The sequence below is a fragment of the Macaca mulatta genome, chromosome 14 (genome assembly GCF_049350105.2).
Source record: "Macaca mulatta isolate MMU2019108-1 chromosome 14, T2T-MMU8v2.0, whole genome shotgun sequence".
Taxonomy (NCBI): domain Eukaryota; kingdom Metazoa; phylum Chordata; class Mammalia; order Primates; family Cercopithecidae; genus Macaca; species Macaca mulatta.
Window position 1 is genome coordinate 73,297,121 of NC_133419.1, and position 22,942 is coordinate 73,320,062.

At 39.5% G+C, this 22,942-nt stretch overlaps 1 protein-coding gene, 1 long non-coding RNA gene and 1 pseudogene across 6 annotated transcripts in view; 2 read left to right on the forward strand and 1 right to left on the reverse strand.

Moving 5' to 3' along the window:
- The window catches only part of FCHSD2 (FCH and double SH3 domains 2), a 332,064-nt gene that overhangs the window by 119,407 nt on the left and 189,715 nt on the right, over window positions 1-22,942 (reverse strand).
- On the forward strand, window positions 11,935-17,145 carry LOC144334528 (cytochrome c oxidase subunit 2 pseudogene; annotated as a pseudogene). The gene is made up of 3 exons (XR_013404496.1): window positions 11,935-11,990; window positions 15,623-16,152; window positions 16,799-17,145. The product of XR_013404496.1 is annotated as a cytochrome c oxidase subunit 2 pseudogene (transcript).
- LOC144334350 (uncharacterized) lies at window positions 18,550-21,972 on the forward strand. Its single transcript, XR_013404097.1, has 2 exons — window positions 18,550-18,648; window positions 19,498-21,972. It is a non-coding gene; the product is annotated as an uncharacterized LOC144334350 (long non-coding RNA).

Here is a 22,942-nt window from a genome sequence, read left to right on the forward strand (position 1 = left end):
TTACATATCAGAATCTTGGGAGGACAGGAGGAGAGATAAGCCACTTAAGACTCACAGGCTTAGATGGTCTCTATGATTCTGTCAATACTCTTTATGCACTTTAGAAATTTCAATCCTGGTTTCACTGTTACTCTTTCTCTTCCACTTCACATATTCTGTGGCCTTTTTTTTATTTTTTTTGAGACGGAATCTCGCTCTGTCGCCCAAGCTGGAGTACAGTGGCGCCATCTTGGCTCACTGCAAGCTTCGCCTCCTGGGTTCACACCACTCTCCTGCCTCAGCCTTCCGAGCAGCTGGGGCTACAGGCACCCACCACCATGCCCAGCTAATTTTTTTTTTTTGTATTTTTAGTAGAGACGGGGGTTTCACCATGTTAGCCAGGATGGTCTCGATCTCCTGACCTTGTGATCCACCCGCCTCGGCCTCCTAAAGTGCTGGGATTACAGACGTGAGCCACCGTGCCCGGCTCCGCAGTCTTTTTAAAAAGTCAGAAAGGCTCAGTCTACTCTGAGACTGTCAATTTAGGGTTGCTTCTACAGTCAGTCAGGTACCGCATTAAATAACAAGTCTCCACACAATGTGGGCTTGGTTTCAATAAACTGCTAAGATAGACATTTCAATGTATCTGCTCCCAATAGCTTTCTATGTGTTTACTGAAAGGATGCAACAGAAGTATTTAATATTGTATGTCAGGCACTGGTCCAACTGAGATCAAGACAGATCATGTAAATTATATGCTGATTAGTAGAGGTAGAACTATACTTCAAATTTCTCTGATTTTAAGTTTCTGGGGTGTGTGTGTGTGTGTGTGTGTGTGATATCAATATACCTCAGATATTTCAATGCACTTCCTCAGTCTAACTTTGAGGAAGATTTTTTAAAAGCACAGATATATAGGAAGAAACCCACACACTTCAAACACATACTAATATAGGGTATTAATCTGTTCTACACTGCTATAAAGGAATATGTAAGGCTGGGTAGTCTACGAAGAAAAAAGGTTTGTTTGCCTCACAGTTCTGCAGACTGTACAAAAAGCATAGTGCCAGGATCTACTTATGGTGAGGCATCTGGAAGCTTACAGTCATAGTGGAAGGCAAAGGCACAGCAGGCGTGTCACAAGTGAGCCAGGTGGGAGGGAAGGTGCCATGGCCAGTCTCACGTGAACTCACTCATTACTGCGGGACGGGCACTAAGCGATTCAAGAGGGATCCACCCTCATGACCCAAACACCTCCCACTAGACACCACCTCCAACACTGGGGATCACATTTCAACATGCAATTTGGAGGAAACAAATATCCAAACTATATCATATGGAAGATATGCTCCAGTCTGCTGCTCCTTGGATTTAAATGGATTCAAAGGCAGAGATCTGCTAGGTCAGGGGGCTTCAAATATGGAGTCCATGTGCTGTCATTCACTCTTCTCACACCTGTGACTGATAATGGATTATGGCACTTGAGCCTAGCAGTTTTATAATACTTCTTGGTCCAGTATTCCATGCAGCTGCTATTAATTTCTTACAACTGACACATAAACTGAAACCTATTTGCCATCCCCATTCCTTTAAAGTTACAAAGATTTCTAGTAAAATAGTATCCATTCTGTTAGCCACCAGAAAGTTCTCTCTGCTTTAATAATGTTGGGAGTTGACGTGGGGAAAGGGTATGGGGTAAGGGACAGGGCATAATAAAGAATCCCAGGGTGTGAAATATACTCTGATAATAAGAATACAGGTAAAGAAAGGCTTTAATAAAAAGAATTCCCAAGTTGTAGATAAGAAGGCTGAGCCAGAAGTTTGCCGGTGAAGACACAGAATAAATTATGCTTAGGGAAAGAGGCACACATACCTCTCACTTACTATGTTTTCCTACTTTTGATCTAAAGCACTTTTTAGTGGTTGCAGAGTGGGGTAAATAGATAATGGTGACCTAGGAATGGGGAGGTAGCACACATGTGAGGCTGCCTTAGCACTGCTCAAACCTAATACTTTCCATTGCCATATTGTAACTTTTGACCCTGTTTTTATTCTTTAATATTCCGTTTTAAAATGTGGTATCTGCCCTCCCAATTCTTAGCTGCTCTACAAGTATATCAAATCCAGGTGTTTCTAGGTCATTTTGAATTGTATTTCTCTGTATTTAGTACTTTCTGTTTGTTTTCAGAGACAGAGTTTCACTCTGTTGCCCAGGCTGGAGTGGGATCACAGCTCACTACAGCTTCGAACTCCTGGGATCGAGCAATCCTCCCACCTCAGACTTCCAAGCAGTTAGGACTACAGATGTGTACCATCATGCCTGGCTTATTTTTAAGTTTTATTTTGTTTTATTTTGTTTGTTTTTAATAGATGGGGGTCTCACTATGTTGCCCAGGCTGATCTTGAACTCCTGGCCTCAAGTGATTCTCCCATCTTGGCCTCATAAAGTGCTATGATTATAGGCGTGAACCACCACATCTGACTTCATACTGTTTTAAATATGGAAGTATGTGTAGTTCAGAAATGGGTATTTTTGAGAAATGACTCTAAAGTGATTTGAAGACAGCAATTCCCTACTTTCTGTTTGCCCAAATCTTTCAGAGCAAGTTATTAAATACACTAGGCTAAAGCAAAATGCAACGATCTCTAAATTTGGTGTCATTTTTGTTTATAGTTAATCACGTCAAGAGAATCATCAACAGTCAAACATATTTTACAGAATTACGTAACTTAGTTTATAAATTGCAAAGGTGAGTCCAGTGGTATGTAGTTTATTTACTATGACAACATGTCACCCCTTTTCACTGTATTTCAACTCAATGTGTAAATGCCACATTTCCTAATGAGAAAGCTTTTGGAGAAAAGAAGTTGTATTTGTTTCATCTCTGCATCCCTGAAAGTATCTAATACATTTAGATAACCCTTAATAAGTATTATTATTGAAACCTAAGAATTCCATTGAAATATTCAATTCTAGATCTTCAATTTTAGTCTTAGAGTTCCTTCTAACTTGACAGTAATACGTTTATTTAGTATATGGCAGAGGTTCTCAAAGTAAGATCAAGGGACCACTGGGGGGAATCTCTGAGACCCTTTTAGGGGACCTGTGGGGTCAAAGTTATTTTTATAATACTGAGACTGCCCTTTTAACTCTCACTCTTTCACAAGTTATGTGGTATAGTTTTCTAGAGGCTGAATAACGTGATGATGCAATCGCTCTGACAGCTAATGAAATCTGTACTTTGGCATTCTTGTGTCTCTAAATTCTCTCAGTTTAAATTTCAAATACATTAAATACCAATAAGTATAACCCACATCAACAAAAGCTCTTTGATTCCTCAATAATTTTTAAGAGTGTAAAGAGGTCCTGAGACAAAAACATTTGAGAACCTCTGGTATAAGCTATTGATATTCACTGTAAAAAGAATATGAGTTTACAAAATATACTTTATATAAACTAAGTGATTTTTGAGATGTTTTTCTTCAACCATTGTCAACTAAGATATTAACTAAGTTCCCTCCTTTTTTATTCTTTTCTTTCTTTTTTGTTTTTAAACTAAGAATGTTCTTTATGTAAAACAAATGAGAGAGAGGCAAGTTTAATGTGATTTCCTATCAAATTCTGGAAAAGATGGTTAAACAAATAGCTTTATAATTTAAAAATACCAATAATCACCAGGAGCCAGCACAGGTCGAAACAAAAAAAAAAAAATCACACGAAAATGATATCATAATGGTCCCTCCTAATTTACGTTTTTATGTAATTAGAGTTAATAGATTACAGGACTGCCACAAAAGTTAAATATCTTGATTTCAGCAGGCATCAGTGGAAGTGACTCTGGATGAGTGGCAGTATTACACAGTGGTTAAGAGAAGGTACACTGGAGTCAGACTGGTTGAGTTCAAACTCCAGTTCTAACACTTAACTGCCTACCTGTGTGAGCTGGCAAGTTACCTCTTTGTGACTTGGTTACCTCTTTGGTAAAATACAGCAATAGCACCTACTACAGAGAGTTGGTAGGCTAATGAAAGTAAATTATTTAGATCAGTGCCTAGCATATACTCAGTACTTTACATATGTTTTTAAAAAAATATTGTCTTTGTTTCACTGATGTATTTCAAATATCCAGAACAGTATTAGGCCCAGAGTAGACCCTCAATAAAAAATTTAAAATTAAATAACATCTTGTTAATAGTAATAATGATGATGACTACTTTTCCATTTACTATGTGCTTACTATATACTTGGCAAAGTAGTGAGCATTTACTATACACTATCCCATTTAGATTTCCTAAAGCAATCTGGGATACTTACTAGCAGCCTCACATTACAGATGAGTTAAGTGAGGCTTACAGAAAGGAAATGATTTTCCCAAGGCTGCAAAACTGGTAAGTAGTGAAACCAGGAGTCAAACCAAATTTGCTTTGCTCAAAAAACCTTCTCTTCTTTAGCCACTATAATGTCTGTGATTATGAACAAGACTGAAAAAAATGTGGATTGGATCAGCAGTCTCCAACTTTTTTGGCACCAGGGACCGGTTTCGTGGAAGATAATTTTTCCACAGATGGGTAGGGTGGGGGTGGTTTTGGGATGAAACTGTTCTACCTTAGATGATCAGGCATTAGATTCTCGTAGGGAGTGTGCAACTTAGATTCTTCACATGCACAGTTCACAATAGGGTTCTTACCCCTGTGATAATCTAATTCTGCTGTCCATCTGACAGGAGGTAGAGCTCAGGCAGTAAAGCTCACTGGCCCTCGGCTCACCTCCTGCTGTGCGACCTGGCTCCTAACAGGCCATGGGGACCCCTGGATTAGATGACAACTCTGTGTCATGAGTAGATTTCTTTTTTTTTTTTTTTTTTTTTTTTTTTTTGAGACGGAGTCTCGCTCTGTCGCCCGGGCTGGAGTGCAGTGGCCGGATCTCAGCTCACTGCAAGCTCCGCCTCCCGGGTTTTACGCCATTCTCCTGCCTCAGCCTCCCGAATAGCTGGGACTACAGGCGCCCGCCACCTCGCCCGGCTAGTTTTTTGTATTTTTTTTAGTAGAGACGGGGTTTCACCGTGTTAGCCAGGATGGTCTCGATCTCCTGACCTCGTGATCCGCCCGCCTCGGCCTCCCAGAGTGCTGGGATTACAGGCTTGAGCCACCGCGCCCGGCCATGAGTAGATTTCACAGTTGAATAACAATGGCTAATTAATAGATGGGTAAAACTTGGAAGCAGATCTTTACTTACCAAGTAACCACAGGGCTCTATCCATTTCAATGACTAACTAATCCCTGAAGGAATAAATAGTAGGAAAGCCTATCAAATATATGGATGATATAAACATGGATAATACAGTTAATATTATGGATGACACAATCAGCATTCAAATATTTCTCTAAAGACTGAAATGATGTAACAGAAATCAAAAGAATTACTTTTAAAGAAACAAAAACAAATATATCCTGACTATAAAAAAATCAGTGGAATATGTACAGAAAAATGAACAACTGGTTGATGGTTCCAATCTTATGTTCCCACCACATTGAATCATGTACTATTCGTGTCTTTGCACTGGCTCTTCCCCATGCTTAAGATGTCATTATAACTCTTCTTTGACGTCATTATACCATCCATCCTTTAAGACCCAACACAAATGTAACCATGTGTGAGAAGTCTTTACTCCCTGAGATGAGGTTGCTTATTCCTTCCCCTTTGTGCTCCTATCATATTGTGTACATGCCTCTAACAGTACACATCTGTCTTCTTCATTCCTCAAGGGCAAGCGCTGTGTTTTTGTTGCCTTTTCATTTGGAGTCTAGCAGAGTTCCTGACACACAGTAAGCACTCTCTTCATGTTAACTTCTATCATCATCATCAGCAGCAGAATCTTCTGCGTTAACTTCTGAATCTACATCTTTCTCCTTTACAACCCACAGCCCCAGGTCTTTATGGTAATAGCCTTACTGGTATTCTTGCTATTAGTATCTGCCTTTCATATTGCTGCCAGAGTAATCCTTCCAAACATGCAAATTTGTTCACTTCACTTCTTTTTTTTTTTTTTTTTTTGAGATGGAGTCCTGCTCTGTCGCCCAGGCTGGAGTGCAGTGGCGTGACCTCGGCTCACTGCAGGCTCTGCCTCCTGGGTTCACGGCATTCTCCTGCCTGAGCCACCCAAGTAGCTGGGACTACAGGTGCCCGCTACCACGCCCAGCTACTTTTTGTATTTTTAGTAGAGACGGAGTTTCACTGTGTTAGGCAGGATGGTCTCGATTTCCTGACCTTGTGATCCGCCCACCTTGGCCTCCCAAAGTGCTGGGATTACAGGCGTGAGCCACCACGCCTGGCCGATCATTTTACTTCTTAATTCAAAGGTCTCTGATAGATCCCTATTGCCTGTAGAACAATTCTTAGCAGTGGATACAAGCCCATTCATGTAACTTCCTAGAATCCAGTCTCATCTCCTGCCACACTCCAGCTGTACATTACATTGTAGAAATACTGAACTACCTCTATCTGTAGCCCAGAATTATTATTGCCTCTATACTTGGAAAGTTCTCCATTTGCCCGTCTTCCAGGAAAACTAAATTTGATTCAATTCTATGAATTTTTACTGAGCCACTCTTCTATGCACTAAAACACAGTAGGAAACAATACACATTTCCTCCTTTCAATGCCATACATTCTACCAGGTGAGACAAAATAAGTCTTAACTTAAAAAAAGCTACTTCTATAAAGCCTTTTGTGACTTTCCTTCTATTTCCTATGTTCTAATTACATTTGTACATACTGCCATTATAGTATTTTGTTTTAAAACTCAATATTTTCATGTATTTATTTTTGAAACTTTTTGTTAAAGTATAACATGTAAATGTGACTCTTCATAAGTCTTCAATGTGATTATACTTGGGTAATTACCATCCAGATCAAGATTTAGAGCATTTCCAACACCTCAGAAGGCACTCTTTCCCATTCTATGTACACTCCTCACCCAAGATAACCACTGTTCTGACTTCTATTGCCACAGATTAGTTTTGCATGTTCTTAAGTATAGAAATGGAATCACATAGTATGTCATCTCTTGTGATAAGATTCTGCTGCTCTACCTCATGACCAGGATTAATCCATGCTTTGTGTAATACAGTCATAAAACAGAATACAATACTGGAGGGGAAATGAATGAACTACAGTTCTATGTATCAATATAGATACAATCTCAAAAATATAAACATCGGCAGGAAACATGACTCTATTCACATAAAGTAACAATGAGGCAAGAGAAAAAGATAAACAACGTTGTTTATGGATAAATTCCTGTGTAATAAAACAATAAAGAAAAGCATGAGAACATTTAATATAACTACCAGGGTGATGGATACATCTACAGGGCAAGAAGGAGGATGTTCACTTTATTATTATTCTTTGAACTGAGCTTTTTTTTTTTTTGAGTTGGTCTCACTCTGTTGTCCAGGAAGGCGTGCAGTGGTGCCATGTCAGCTCACTGCAACCTGTGCCTCCCGGGTTCATGTGATTCTCCTGTCTCAGCCTCCTGAGTAGCTGGGATTACAGATGCCTGCCACCGCACTCAGCTAAGTTTTGCATTTTTAGTAGAGACAGGGTTTCACCATGTTGGCCAGGCTGGTCTTGAACTCCTGACCTCAAGTGATCCTCCTGCTTCGGCCTCCCAAAGTGCTGGGATTACAGGTGTGAGCCACCACATCCAGCCTAAACTGAGCATATTAGTTTGTTATACTAATATAGGAATTATAGCATTTATTCTTACAAAATACTTACTTGCCTGCATAGCTTCACTGCAAGCTCCCTGCAAACAGAGACTGGTTTTTCATTTTTGCGTCCCTAGTACTCAATGATGCAAACAGATTCCTGCATGAATACATTCAACAGATACATATGTCAGTTACTGTGCTAGATTTCAGGGATACAATTGTGAGCAGAAAACACAATTTTGCTTTCATGAAGTTTATAGCATACTAAGGGTAGGAGGAAAAGGCAAAGAGACAATACAATCAGGTATGTAATTATAAATCACAAGGATTCTTTTGAAGGAAAAAAACCTGATGCTACAAGAACATATAATAGAGGAATATGATACAGTTTGAGGAAGGATTCCCTAAAAAAATAGATTTGGACTGGGATGTGAACCCTGATTAAGAGTTAAGAAAGTAGCCGGGCGCGGTGGCTTATGCCTGTAATCCCAGCACTTTGGGAGGCCAAGGGGGGCGGATTACGAGGTCAGGAGATCGAGATCATCCTGGCCAACATGGTGAAAGCCCGTCTCTACTAAAACACTACAAAAAATTAGCCAGGCGTGGTGGTGGGTGCCTGTGGTCCCAGCTACTTGGGAGGATGAAGCAGGAGAATGGCATGAACCCAGGAGGTGGAGCTTGCAGTGAGCCGAGATAACACCACTGCACTCCAGCATGGGCAGCAGGGCAAGACTCTGCCTCAAAAAAACAAAAACAAAAACAAAAACAAAAAACAAAAAACAAAAAACACACACACACAACAAAACAAAGAGTTAAGAAAGTAAATGAGGATAGTGAAGACAGGGATTGTTTTTCGCAGTAAGAGCAATATGTAAAAAGACCGTGGTGTAGTGGGGGAAATAGATGAGAATAAAGAGATAGGCTGCTAACAGCCAAAAAGTGGAAACAACCCAAATGCCCATCAACTTACGAATGGGTAAACAAAATGTGGTACATCCATATCAATATGACTATTATTCAGGTATAAAAAACAATAAAGTACTATTACTAATATATGCTACAACATGAATGAACCTTGAAAACATGCAAAGTGAAAGAGTCTAGACACAAATGGCCCCATATTATATGATTCCATTTATAGGAAATGACCATTAAGAGGAAAATTCACAGAGACAGAAAGCAGATTAGTGGTTGCCAGGAACTAGGGAAAACAGAAAATGACTGCCAATGGGTATAGAGCTTTTTTGGGGGGTAACAGAAATGTTCTGGAATGAGATAGTGGTGATGGTTGTACAACCTAGTAAATATAATAAAACCACTGAATTTTACATTTTAAATGGTGAGTTTTATGGTATGTGAATTATATCTAATTTTTTTTTTAAAGAAGTGGGTAGAGAGGCCAAGGCGCGGTGGCTCACGCCTGTAATCCCAGCACTTTGGAGGGTGAAGCGGGCAGATCACGAGGTCAGGAGATCGAGACCATCCTGGCTAACGTGGTGAAACCCCATCTCTACTAAAAACACAAAAAATTAGCCAGGCGTGGTTGTGGGCGTCTGTAGTCTCAGCTACTCAGGAGGCTGAGGCAGGAGAATGGCGTGAACCCGGGAAGGGAGCTTGCAGTGAGCCAAGATCGCACCACTGCACTCCAGCCTGGGCAACAGAGCAAGACTTTGTCTCAAAAAAAAAAAAAAAAAAAAAGTGGGCAGAGAACAGAGCACATAGGGCCTTTGAAACTATCTTGAGGTTTTCCAATTTTATCCTAAGAGTGGTAAGAAGCCACTGAAGGTTTTATATAGGGTACAATGTAGATGCTCCAAAATTACTTTCTGAACAAATGAAAATAATTACAGATAAATAACCCTAGTACTCTGTCCTTAAGACTGATAGATCTTTGCCTTTTAATTTGAAACTATAATTTATCATTCTGTTTCCTAGAAAATACCTTCAGGTTGACCTAAGCTTTTCTTCAGAAAGGGTTACTCCTCTCCAGAGGCTACCTTTCAGATGTGCTATCTTACCTGTAGTTATGTCTTGATGTCTCATTGAAAGATAATCCATGAGGACTAACCAGGGCTGGGATTCCAATACACAGGATCAGAATAACTGTGGCATACATATCTTAGTGGAGAGCCCTGAAGAGGAACTCTTCTTGCCAAATAATACATATCTCCAATTATGCTGACAGATGACAAATTACAATATCCATAAATGGAGGGTTATTCTGATTTCCAAAATGATAGTGTTGGTATGGAATTTCAGAAGCCCTGCAAACTTTCTCTGTTTTTGGCAGGGTTAAAGGCTATGAACTACATACCCCACAAACATAAGGCCTGCTTACAGAAGTCAGGATGCTCTGACCAGTCATCCTCACTCCAGAGACCAGCAGTCCTTCTGTGTACCCAAGGTTCATCCTTTGACCAACACTTTTCCTTGGTGCTTTAATGGTTTTATTATAGCAATGTCAAAAGATATTTCTATAAATTGGTAAACAAACAAACAAAAACAAAACAAAACCCAGTTATCCTTCCCTTCAAAACTGATAGGTAAGGCTTTGTCCAGTGATTCATCTTAAGTGAAAAACATGGTTTTAATGATATACACACATATATACATATGTTACTACCTTTTATATAGATTTTCTTTGAAATCAATTTAAAATAGTATACCTGGGGTATCACTTAGGTGGCTCGTCTTCTCAGACCCCAGATGTCTCCTCCTCACTGTCAGGGCTAAGTTAATACTCGAACTGCCCAGTGTAGCATGTCAAAATCAGTGTTAACAGTCTACCTACTCCCTTCAAAAACCTTATGAGAGAAGGAGCTGCACTCCAATGTTTATTATCTTCACCTACAGACTTTCTCCCTCTTGGATCATGTTAGAATGGTTTAATTTAATTTTATTTGGCTTTGAGCTATTTATATCAGGAATAAAAATTGGATTAGAATTGTGCAGAAAAGCTAGTTGGCATTTAGGTTTTGCCACCTCAGTTAATTTTTTAGAGTATGTGTCTGAGAAAGAAAGAGAAAAACACAGAGAGAGACAGAGACAAAAAGATCAATCTTTGTCTTAATCTTTTGAAGTTAGAGAGTGTTTGTCCCATTTCCTTACTTCTTTCTGTGCTTTGTACAAAGTGGAACTTTAGGCAAAATTATCCTCCTTTCTTTAAGATACCACAGAATACGAGAAGCATTGAAGATATAAAAAACATTAAAAGATTAGAAAAAAGCCCAAATGTTAGAATCAATGAATTATGGTATGTTTTGACTAGTTAATTTAATAAGAAAACAAATAAAATGGCTTAACTTGCAATTAAGTCAGAAATTATAAAGCTGTGTCTGAAAATAGAGTTCAGCAAACTCCACACTATGTTATTTGTGATAAAGAAGCAAAATTCTTAGGCTTAAGTGCTTTATTGGATGAAGTTTAAACACACATTGGTTATGCTAGGTAAAACATGACCAAATGCACACAAGTGAGACCCGACCATTGTTATTACAGGAATAGGGGACTGGGCTCAGAAAAAGACTTGTCTGTGGCCAGGGACTATTTTAATCTGTGACTAAGCACCTCAGTGATGGAATATAATCTCTATTGTATTTTGTGACATGATTACATCAGCCTGAGAACCACAATCAACAGTCATCAGAATACCAGTAAAATGAATCCAACTTGCCGTTTCAAAATGGTTTAAAAAAGAAAACTAAAGGGAGATACTTGATAAATGACTGATAAACCAAGAAAACTCAACGAAAGCCACAAATGGCTAAGAATGTTGAACAGATAATACATATGCCATTTCCTTTCTTAACCCCAAAATTAATGCTAACAGTGCTCACCACCTCAAGTTGTTAACCAACAATAAATATTATAGAATCTAAGAAGACTACCAAAACCTAACAGTCTACAATCCAGTGATTAAAAATACTTTGACAATTCTAATGTATGAAAATTGTCTTTTATTTAAAAGTCCTACAATAAAATATAATGGAAAAATATAATATGTTATAGAAAACTGCATTTAAAACTAAGATAACAAATAATCATGTGTTCACATTTTAACCTGGTTGGTTTTAAAAAATCAAAGCTACTTTAGTGGCATTTTAGAATTCTTTCCTCAAGGTCAAATTTTTTTTAACCTCACTTAAAAACTATTGCTAGAACTCTCCTGGCTCTCTCCAGAGCTACTGGTTTCTTCTGTGCATCACTTTCACTCCCCTTCTCATAAAAGTCCATCCCTGTGAAATGCCGCTGTCTGCTGCCACAGCCTGCCGACATCCCACTCACATACAAAGCCCCTGGTGAGATGCGAATTCCTCTGTGAAGAAAAGACTTCCATGAAGAAAAGGCAACTGAACCTCTCCTTTCTCACTCATTCAACACCGATTTTGGGGCCAGGTATACAAAATGAGACAAAACATACCCCTAACCCCTACTGCCCTCATATTTGCCTTTGGAACCCAACCACAACACTCTGATAAAGTCCAGGCAATACCAAGCAGCCGAGTGTAGAAGCTCCAGCTGACAGCCTCGGGAAGGTCTGAGTCAATAGCCAGCAGTAATGAGACATGTGAGAAAGAAAGCCCTCAGAATTCAACCTTCACACTTGTTTCTCTAGCTGATGTGAGTGGTACAGAGATAAGTTATCCCTACCGCCCCCCCTGCCCAAAGTATAGATTTGAGGGAAACCAAATGCTGTTGTTTTAAGCCACTAAGTCTTACAGTCATTTGTTACACAGAGTAACACTGTAAGTAACTGTGTTACTTAAAATATAAAAAAAATATATTTTATATTTTATGTAAAATATGAAAATCAATCATATGTTTATATATTAATAAAAATAATTGAAAGGTAAAATTAAAATCTAAAAGTTACAGTAACACTGAGAAATATGAAATACTTAGGAATAAATTTAACAAAATATGTGAAGACTGCTGAGGTAAACAGAACTATAAAATGATCCCAATGACCCTTGCCCTTATATAATCCCCTTTCCTTTGAGTGTCAGTAGAACATAATCACTCTTGTGATTATGCTACGTTAAATGACAAAAGGGAGATCATCTGTGATTACCTAATCACATGAATCTTTAAAAGCAGAGTTTTCTCTAGCGAGTAGCAAAAAAGTCAGAAATTCAAAACATGAACAGGATTGGACACACTACTGCTGGCTTGGTAATGGAGAATTATATGCAAAGGACCTGAGAGCACCTCTAGGAGCTGAGAATGACCCCAGCCTACAGCCAGCAAGAAAACAGGGTTAAGTCCTACAACCAGAAGGAACTGGGTTTTGCCAACAACCTGAGTGACTCTGGAAGGAAATTCTTCCCCAGAATCTCCAGATAAGAATGCAGCCAAGGTGACATTTTGATTTTGGCCTTGTGAAACCCTAAGCAGAGAACCTGGCTAAGCCTACTTGGACTTCTGACCTACAGAACTGAGATAATAAATGGGGGTAGTTTAAAACCTCTAAGTTTGTGGTGATTTGTTATATAGCAATGGAAATCAAATATAACTGCAAAGGAACAAGAGAGAAAGTTTGGAAGGATGGAAATATTCTAGATATTGATTGCAATTATGATAATGACTACATGGTTATACGCTTTTGTCAAAACTCAACCAACCCTATTTTAAAATAGATGCTTCTTATTGTATATTAATTGTACCTCAATAAAAATGATTTAAAAAGAGTTAACCTCTTTAAAATTTTCTTCTTATGCCTCTTGTCACTCTATACAATGCTCTCGTTAACAGTTTTATGTATTCTCTGCTTCGGTACCCCTCATCTATTGTTGATTCTCCAGCCCAAGACATTAAACTCTGAAATGAGAATATTCAATTACCTGTTAGACTGGTCCACTGAAGGATGTGAACTGATTACCATGTTCTGATTTATATCTTTATGAGATTACCTCAAAAAAGTCTAAAATTAAGATCATCTAGGTAAAGCTTAGACCTCTATAAGAAATTTAGTAGTTGGAAAATCCTGTCTTAGAACATTTGTTTCCAAACTATATTTCAAGGTGCCCTAGTATTCAGCCTGATGCCTTAGGAACCATGCGAAAGTAGAGGATGTCACAGGCAGGTATGGAGAGTGGGGAAAACACACAAAGGAAACAGGCTCACAAGCTTTAACCAAATAACTTCCCTTTTATCTGCTTTATACATAAAGATTCCATGTAGGAGTTTGTTTTAAAAAGTTGTTCAACTGCTAAAAATATTTCAAAATAATTACTTTAGAAGTTTGGTAAAGACTTACAAGAAGCATCCTAATTTTATCTCTTTAAGTCACAGGGAACCAATCCTAATATAACCAATGTAGCAGGGAAACAATCTATAACCCCATATTCCATAAGCCCTTTGGGGACAGAGAATAACCTTGTTTCTGGCTCAATGACAGTATGGATCACATGCAATTCATCTCTGTATCACCAAGTACCTATCAACTAGTACAAACTCAAATGCTTCCCAAGCTTAAAATGATATGCAAACGATGCTGAAAGGTACAATAAAAGGATTGTAAGCTGGCACTCTTTTGTACGGCTTCTAATACATACCACTTCTAGGTATATTCCCTTAAGAATCTCTTGCACAAGTGAACCAGGGAGAATCTCTTGCACAAGAGAACCAGAAGACTGTTGGTAACAGCATTGTTTATAACAGTAAAACAATAAACAACTAAAATTTCCATTAAGAAAATGGGTAAGTTATGGCCAGGCGCAGTGGCTCACGCCTGTAATCCCAGCACTTTGGGAGGCCAAGGTCATCACCACTATTATTAATATAAAACCCCTGCCATATCTCAGTACCAAACCCCCCTATTTGTCTGATCAGTCCTAATTACAGCAGTTCTCCTCCTCCTCTCTCTACCAGTCCTAGCCGCTGGCATCACTATACTACTAACAGACCGTAACCTCAATACTACTTTCTTTGATCCAGCTGGAAGGGGTGATCCCATCTTATATCAACATCTATTCTGATTCTTCAGTCACCCCGAAGTCTATATTCTTATCCTCCCGGGATTTGGAATAATCTCTCATATTGTAACATATTACTCAGGAAAAAAAGAACCATTTGGGTATATAGGTATAGTCTGAGCCATGATATCAATTGGGCTCTTAGGCTTTATTGTATGAGCCCATCACATGTTTACAGTGAGTATACACATAGATACACGAGCCCCCTTCACCTCTGCCACTATAATTATTGCTATTCCCACCGGTGTTAAGGTTTTTAGCTGACTTGCTACACTCCACGGAAGCAATACCAAATGATCCCCCGCAATACTTTGGGCCCTAGGCTTTATTTTTCTCTTCATAGTGGGGGGCTTAACCGGCATTGTATTAGCAAATTCATCATTAGACATTGTATTACACGACACATACTATGTTGTAGCCCACTTTCACTATGTCCTATCAATAGGCACTGTGTTCACTATTATAGGAGGTTTTATTCACTGATTCCCCTTATTCTCAGGCTACACACTAGACCAAGCTTATGCCAAAGCCCACTTTGCCATTATATTTATAGGTGTAAATTTAACCTTCTTTCCACAGCATTTTCTCGGCTTATACGGAACACCCCGACGCTTTCCGACTACCCTGATGCGTATATCACACGAAATATTCTATCATCCATAGGCTCCTTCATTTCCCTAGTAGCAGTGATATTAATAATTTATATAACCTGAGAAGCTTTTGCCTCAAAATGTAAAGTTCTACAAATCGAACAACCCTCTACTAATTTAGAGTGGTTGTATGGCTGCCCCCCACCCTACCATACATTTGAAGAGCCAACCTACATAAAACCTAGACGAAAAAGGAAGGAATCGAACCTCCTAAAACTGGTTTCAAGCCAACCCTATAACCCCTATATCTTTTTCAATAAGATATTAGAAAAACTATTTCATAACTTTGTCAAAGTTAACTCATAGGTTAAATCCTATATATCTTAATGGCTCACCTAGTTCAACTAGTCTTCAAGATGCCACATCCCCTATTATAGAGGAACTAATGGCCTTTCATGATCATGCTCTCATAATCATTTTCTTAATCAGCTTCCTAGTTTTATATGTCCTCTCCCTAACACTCACAACAAAACTAACCAATACCAATATCACAGATGCCCAAGAAATGGAAACCATTTGAACCACCTTACCTGCTATCATTTTAGTCTTAATCGCTCTCCCATCTTTACGCATCCTGTATTTGACAGATGAAAACAACAACCCCTCTTTTACTATCAAATCAACCGGACACCAATGATACTGAACCTACGAATACACAGATTACGGGGGGGGTTAATCTTTAACTCTTATATACTTCCACCATTATTTTTAAACCCTGGAGACCTTCGGCTTCTCGAAGTTGACAACCGAGTAGTTCTTCCAATTGAAGCCCCCGTTCGTATAATAATTACATCTCAGGACGTCTTACACTCATGAACCGTTCCGACACTAGGGTTAAAAAACAGATGCGGGCCGGGCACGGTGGCTCAAGCCTGTAATCCCAGCACTTTGGGAGGCCGAGACGGGCGGATCACTAGGTCAGGAGATCGAGACCATCCTGGCTAACACGGGGAAACCCCGTCTCTACTAAAAGAAAATACAAAAAACTAGCCGGGCGAGGTGGCGGGCGCCTGTAGTCCCAGCTACTCAGGAGGCTGAGACAGGAGAATGGCCCGAACCCGGGAGGCGGAGCTTGCAGTGAGCTGAGATCCGGCCACTGCACTCCAGCCTGGGCGACAGAGCGAGACTCCGTCTCAAAAAAAAAAAAAAAAAAAAAAAAAACAAAAAACAGATGCGGGCCGGGCGCGGTGGCTCAAGCCTGTAATCCCAGCACTTTGGGAGGCCGAGACGGGTGGATCACGAGGTCAGGAGATCGAGACCATCCTGGCTGACACGGTGAAACCCCGTCTCTACTAAAAAATACAAAAAACTAGCCGGGCGAGGTGGCGGGCGCCTGTAGTCCCAGCTACTCGGGAGGCTGAGGCAGGAGAATGGCGTGAACCCGGGAGGCGGAGCTTGCAGTGAGCTGAGATCCGGCCACTGCACTCCAGCCTGGGCGACAGAGCGAGACTCCATCTCAAAAAAAACAAAAAACAAAAACAAAAAAACAGATGCAGTCCCTGGACGCTTAAACCAAACTACATTTACCGCCATATGATCAGGCGTCTACTACAGACAATGCTCAGAAATCTGCGGCGCCAACCACAGCTTTATACCCGTCGTTGTAGAACTAATTCCACTAAAAATTTTTGAAATAGGACCCGTATTTACTCTATAGACTCACCACACCCTACTCTATGCTTCTAACACACCTCTACCCCATAAATCTTTACAAAATATCTCTACAGACCCACTGTACAGCTGCTCCAGCACTAACCTTTTAAGTTAAAGACCGAGAGAAGCAACCCCTCTCTACAGTGAAATGCCCCACCTAAATACATCTACATGACCGATCATCATCACATCCATACTCCTCACACTACATCTCATCATACAACTAAAATTACTAAACACAAGTTACCACTTATCCCCCTCACAAAAAATTTTTAACACACAAAACTACAACAGCCCTTGACAATCAAAATGAACGAAAATCTATTTACTCCATTCATCGCCCCAACAATTCTAAACCTGCCTGCTACAGTACCTATCATTCTATTTCCCTGCTTACTATTTCCAACTTCCAACCACCTTATTAACAACCGGCTAATTACCATTCAACAAAAACTAACTCAACTTGCCCTAAAACAAATAACAGCAATTCATAATACCAAAGGGCAAACCTGATCCCTCACACTAATGTCCCTAATTATCTTTATTACCATAACCAACCTTCTTGGACTTCTACCTCACTCATTTACACCAACCACCCAACTATCCATAAATTTAGCTATAACAATCCCCCTATGAGCAGGCACAGTAATTACAGGACTTCGCTTTAAAACTAAAAACTCTCTAGCTCACTTTCTACCACAAGGTACGCCCACACCCCTTATCCCCATACTAGTAATCACTGAAACCATTAGCTTATTTATTCAACCAGTGGCCTTAGCTATACGCTTAACTGCTAACATCACGGCAGGCCATTTACTCATACACCTAATTGGAAGTACTGCATTAGCATCATCAACTATTAGCCCCCCTACCACCTCAATTATCTTCATACTCCTAGTACTACTAACCATTCTCAAAATCGCCGTCGCCCTGATTCAAGCCTACGTTTTCACACTCTTAGTTAGCCTCTACCTACACGACAACACCTAATGACCCACCAATCCCATGCCTACCACATACTTAAACCCAGCCCCTGACCACTAACAGGAGTCCTCTCAGCCCTCCTAACAACATCTGGCTTAATTATATGATTTCACTTTTATTCCAACACCCTGTTAACACTAGGCCTACTAACTAATATATTAACTATATATCAATGATGACGCGACATTGTTCCAGAAAGTACTTACCAAGGCCATCACACAACATCCGTCCAAAAAGGCCTCCGCTATGGAATAGTACTATTTACCATTTCAGAAGTCGTCTTCTTCACCGGTTTCTATTGAGCATTTTACCACTCCAGCCTCGCCCCTACCCCGCAATTAGGAGGACACTGGCCACCAACAGGAATTATTCCCCTAAACCTTCTAGAAGCACCACTTTTAAATACGTCCGTACTACTTGCATCAAGAGTCACAATCACTTGAGCCCATCATAGTCTAACAGAAAATAACCGAAAACAAATAATTCAAGCACTTCTCATTACAATCTGGCTAGGCATTTACTTCACCCTCCTACAAACCTCAGGGTACTTCGAATCATCTTTTACTATTTCTGATGGTGTCTACGGTGCGACATTCTTTTTTTTTCTTTTTTTAATTGGGTGTTGGTTTTTTTTATTATTATACTTTAAGTTAGTTCTAGGGTACATGTGCATAACGTGCAGGTTTGTTACATATGTATACTTGTGCCATGTTGGTGTGCTGCACCCATCAACTCGTCAGCACCCATCAACTCGTCATTTACATCAGGTATAACACCCAATGCCATCCCTCCCCCCTCCCCATAATAGGCCCTGGTGTGTGATGTTCCCCTTCTGAGTCTAAGTGATCTCACTGTTCAATTCTCACCTATGAGTGAGAACATGCAGTGTTTGGTTTTCTGTTCTTGTGAAAGTTTGCTGAGAATGATGGTTTCCAGCTGCATTCATGTCCCTACAAAGGACACAAACTCATCCTTTTTGATGGCTGCATAGTATTCCATGGTGTATATGTGCCACATTTTCTTAATCCAGTCTGTCACTGATGGACATTTGGGTTGATTCCAAGTCTTTGCTATTGTGAATAGTGCCGCAATAAACGTATGTGTGCATGTGTCTTTATAGCAGCATGATTTATAACCCTTTGGGTATATACCCAGTAATGGGATGGCTGGGTCAAATGGTATTTCTAGTTCTAGATCCTTGAGGAATCGCCATACTGTTTTCCATAATGGTTGAACTAGTTTACAATCCCACCAACAGTGTAAAAGTGTTCCTATTTCTCCACATCCTCTCCAGCACCTGTTGTTTCCTAACTTTTTAATGATTGCCATTCTAACTGGTGTGAGATGGTATCTCATTGTGTTTTGATTTGCATTTCTCTGATGGCCAGTGATGACGAGCATTTTTTCATGTGTCTGTTGGCTGTATGCATGTCTTCTTTTGAGAAATGTCTGTTCATATCCCTTGCCCACTTTTGATGGGGTTGTTTTTTTCTTGTAAATTTGTTTGAGCTCTTTGTAGGTTCTGGATATTAGCCCTTTGTCAGATGAGTAGATTGCAAAAATTTTCTCCCATTCTGTAGGTTGCCTGTTCACTCTGATGGTAGTTTCTTTTGCTGTGCAGAAGTTCTGTAGTTTAATTAGATCCCATTTGTCAATTTTGGCTTTTGTTGCCATTGCTTTTGGTGTTTTAGACATGAAGTCCTTGCGCATGCCTATGTCCTGAATGGTATTCCCTAGGTTTTCTTCTAGGGTTTTTACAGTATTAGGTCTAACATTTAAGTCTCTAATCCATCTTCAATTAATTTTTGTATAAGGAGTAAGGAAAGGATCCAGTTTCAGCTTTCTACTTATGGCTAGCCAATTTTCCCAGCACCATTTATTAAATAGGGGATCCTTTCCCCATTTCTTGTTTCTCTCAGGTTTGTCAAAGATCAGATGGCTGTAGATGTGTGGTATTACTTCTGAGGACTCTGTTCTGTTCCATTGGTCTATATCTCTGTTTTGGTACCAGTACCATGCTGTTTTGGTTACTGTAGCCTTGTAGTATAGTTTGAAGTTAGGTAGTGTGATCCCTCCAGCTTTGTTCTTTTGACTTAGGATTATCTTGGCAATGCGGGCTCTTTTTTGGTTCCATATGAACTTTTAAAACAGTTTTTTTCAAATCTGTGAAGAAAGTCATTGGTAGTTTGATGGAGATGGCATTGAATCTATAAATTACCTTGGGCAGTATGGCCATTTTCACGATATTGATTCTTCCTATCCATGAGCATGGTATGTTCTTCCATTTGTTTATGTCCTCTTTTATTTCACGGAGCAGTGGTTTGTAGTTCTCCTTGAAGAGGTCCTTTACATCCCTTGTAAGTTGGATTCCTAGGTACTTTATTCTCTTTGAAGCAATTGTGAAAGGAAGTTCATTCATGATTTGGCTCTCTGTTTGTCTGTCACTGGTGTATAAGAATGCTTGTGATTTTTGCACATTACTTTTGTATCCTGAGACTTTGCTGAAGTTGCTTATCAGCTTACGGAGATTTTGGGCTGAGATGATGGGGTTTTCTAAATATACAATCATGTCATCTGCAAACAGGGACAACTTGACACTCTTTGTTGCCACAGGCTTCCACGGACTCCACGTCATTATTGGATCAACATTCCTCATTATCTGCCTTATCCGCCAACTACTGCATCACTTTACATCCAACCACCATTTCGGCTTTGAAGCCGCCGCCTGGTATTGACACTTCGTGGATGTAGTCTGGTTATTCCTATATATATCTATCTACTGATGAGGATCCTATTCTTTTAGTATAATCAGTACAGCTGACTTCCAATCAACTAGTTTCGATAACATTCGAAAAAGAATGATCAACCTAGTACTAGCCTTAACAATTAATACCCTACTAGCCCTACTACTAATAACTATTACATTCTGACTACCTCAACTCAATACTTATATAGAAAAATCCAATCCTATGAGTGCGGCTTTGACTCACTAAGCTCCGCTCGTATTCCTTTCTCCATAAAATTTTTCCTAGTTGCCATTACCTTTCTACTATTTGACTTAGAAATTGCCCTACTACTGCCCCTACCATGAGCCCTTCAAACAACCAATCTTCCACTAATAACTAAACCTTCCATTATGCTAATTATCATTCTAATTCTTAGTCTAGCCTATGAATGAACCCAAAAAGGACTAGATTGAACTGAATTGGTAAGTAGTTTAAATAAAATAAATGATTTTGACTCATTAGATTATGATAATCATACTCACCAAATACCCTCCATCTACATAAACATTATGGTAGCATTTACTATTTCACTCTTAGGCGTATTAACCTACCGTTCACACTTAATATCCTCCTTACTATGCCTAGAAGGAATAATACTATCACTTTTTATCATAAGTACCCTCACAACTTTAAACATACATTTCTCCTTAGCCAACATCATACCCATTGCTCTATTGGTGTTCGCTGCTCGGGAGGCAGCAGTAGGCCTTGCCTTACTAATCTCACTCTCTAACACATATGGCCTAGATCACATCCACAACCTAAACTTACTCCAATGTTAAAAATAATTATTCCTATAATCATACTACTACTAACAACATGATTCTCCAAAAACAATATAATCTGAGTCAACAAAACCATGCACAGCCTAATTATTAGCCTCATTCCTCTATTATTCTTCAACCAAATTAGTAACAATCTCTTCAACCATTCAACCTCTTCATTTTCCGATCCGCTAATACCACCCCTCCTAATACTAACAGCCTGACTCTTACCTCTCATAATAATAGCAAGCCAATATCATCTACACAATGAACCCACCTCACGGAAAAAACTCTACCTCTCCATAATGATCTCCCTACAAATCTCCCTAATTCTAACATTTATAGCCACAGAACTAATTATATTCTATATCCTATTCGAAACTACTCTTATCCCAACCCTAATTATTATTACCCGATGGGGTAACCAAGCAGAATGCCTCAACGCAAGCACATATTTTCTATTCTATACACTAGCCGGCTCCTTCCCCCTGCTTATTGTACTAATCTATACCTACAATATCCTAGGCTCACTAAACATAATACTACTAACACTCACCGCCCAAAAACTAACGACCACCTGATCCCATAATCTCATATGACTAGCATGCATGATAGCCTTTATAGTGGAAATACCCCTATGTGGCCTACACCAATGACTCCCCAAAGCCCATGTTGAAGCCCCCACTGCTGGATCAATAGTCCTTGCTGCAGTACTCCTAAAACTAGGCGGCTACGGCATAATACGACTTACTTCTATTCTCAATCCTTTAACAGAATATATAGCTTATCCCTTCCTCATATTATCCGTATGGGGTATGATTATAACAAGCTCAACCTGAGGTCAGGAGTTCGAGACCAGCCTGACCAACATGGAGAAACCCCGTTTCTATTAAAAACACAAAATTAGCTGGGTGTGGTGGCGTGTGCCTGTAATCCCAGCTACTCGGGAGGCTGAGGCAGGAGAATCACTTGAACCCAGGAGGCAGAGGTTGCGGTGAGATGAGATTGTGCCATTGCACTCCAGCAGGCTGGGCAAGAGCGAAGCTCCATCTCAAAAAAAAAAAAAAAAAAAAAAGAAAATGGGTAAGTTATTATGATATATATATATACACACACAATGAAATACTATATAGAAAAGATAACAAAGAAAGTTAAAAATCCATACAAATGAATCTCAACAAATATAATGTTGAGTGGGAAAAATGCAAGTTGCATAATATCATAGGGCATGATACCATCTAAGACAACACTATCTATTGTCAGAGTGGTAGTTACAATGTGTTGAACATAATGGAGGTGTTTTGGGAGTGGTCACCTAGGAGGTTTCCACTGTACTGAGAGTGTTTCATTTTTGAAGCTTGGTGGTTGGGTAAATGGGTACTCATTTTATTATCTTCAGCATATTTATATAGTTAGAACATTCATAACACAGTTTTTAA